At 47.2% G+C, this 1,788-nt stretch overlaps 1 pseudogene; it reads right to left on the minus strand.

Moving 5' to 3' along the window:
* Window positions 1-286: 286 nt before the first annotated feature.
* LOC102840417 lies at window positions 287-1,584 on the minus strand (annotated as a pseudogene).
* Window positions 1,585-1,788: the final 204 nt, after the last annotated feature.

The raw sequence follows: 1,788 nt of genomic DNA on the forward strand, positions 1-1,788 counted from the left end.
AGGCCCCCTCCTTGTGTTAAGATGTGGCTGCCTGTCATGAGATGAAATCTGCTTCAGTAAAGCCATACACATTTCAGCGAGCTTTCCAGATTCTTAAAATGACCAAACACTTTGGTATTAATACAATGTGTTCCGTGTTTTCTCAAATATACAAAATATACATTTCTAGTTTTTGTGGGGTTTTCCCCCTTTATATTATAGTTAAGTTTATAGTTAAAATTTTGTGAGATTAACTGCATAACAGTATGAACTGCATAGGCACTGAGCACCCTTTGGGCAGTGCATCTCAGTTCTGGTGCCTCTTTATGCGCAGGTCCAGGTGGCCAGAGCTCGAGAAACTGCAGTTGCACATGGCATACTGGAAGGGCTTGGCACCTGTGAGCTTCCTATAGTAGCGGGTCAGCTTGTCTGACCTGGCAAAGCTCCAGTCGCAACCATCCCACGTACACTTGTATGGCTTTTCACCAGTATGAGTCCTCAGATGAGTTGTTAAATGAGAAGACTTTGTGTAAAGTTTTGTGCAGTCAGGGTCATCGCAGTAATGGATGCGTTTTTTTCTCCAGTTCAGGATTACTTCTTCTATTGTATCTGACAGGCTGGATGTTTTGTGAGTTAACTGGCAGGGTGGCAGGTAAATTTGGATTGTAGATAACCAGTTTAGAAGCGATTGTAGCAGCATAAGATGGAAATGGGGTTAAATTCTGGAGCATCTCGGCTTGTCTATCTGGACTCCCAGGCTCTGAGCTTGGTGGTGATGGGGAAAATAAGTGGCCTGTTGTGGAAGAAACTGATTGGCAGTGTGTATGTGCAAGGGGAAATGCCCTGAAATGGTTTCATTGCAGTCTGTGAAACAGCAGAGGTGAATGTGGTAAGGCTCCTCAAGTAGACTGACACAGAAACATTAAGAGAGTCCATTACAGCTGTCTGGTTTGTAGAACTGGGCATATCTGGATCTGGTGTGTTCAGTAGCTGGTCTAAGTGGCCCTGCTGGGGAGGGACAGAAAGATGAAGCTCTGGTGTAGAAAGTTCTTGTTTGATGAAAGTATTGTTCACCTCTGGAGCTGCAGTCTGGTGTGAGCTGAAGATACTGGTGAACTCACGGAGGATCTGGGTCTGGGCTGGAGTAGGGGAAGTGGATTCATTCTGGTGGCTGAAAATGGTAACAGCTTCTGACTTGATGTGTGTTAAGCATGGCCTCTGGGATTTGTAGACCATGCCAGTTCTCAGGTGAGTGATGTCAAGGAGAAAGACATTAACTGTTGATATACTGTAAAGGTAACCCTTCACTGTTAGTGATGAACTGGTCTATAACGGAGCCACTGTCTTGGTCTATACTTTTGATGCTCTGGAATTAAAGGTGTCAGATACTTCTCCATCTCGCATCTTGTCTGGACCAGCTCCTCTGTGGGAAGACGCGGGCTGCACCTATGGGAGGTGGTGCACGTGTTTCAGCTCGTCTCCTGGGAAGAGCGCCACTTCACAGGCCAGATTTACAGCGTCCAGCACGGACTTTAGCTGTGTGAACTCTGGCTGTTCCTGTGGGGCCGGTGGCTGGGACACTGGTCCCAGGTGGGCGCCCATGGTCAGCACCGCTTAGCCATGGGCACTGGCGGGGGTGGGGTGGGAGGCACTCCGGGCTCAGGTAGAGCGAGTTCCCACCTCACCCACTCTGGCGCAGACCAGTGAGCTTGGTGAATGGGGCCTCAAGAAGACAAAGTAAAATATTAAAATGAAATATGACAAGACTCTTGAGGTAAGAATATGCTCAGCATTTTTCCAGATAATATA

The sequence above is a fragment of the Chrysochloris asiatica genome, unplaced genomic scaffold, assembly GCF_000296735.1.
Source record: "Chrysochloris asiatica unplaced genomic scaffold, ChrAsi1.0 scaffold00289, whole genome shotgun sequence".
NCBI lineage: Eukaryota > Metazoa > Chordata > Mammalia > Afrosoricida > Chrysochloridae > Chrysochloris > Chrysochloris asiatica.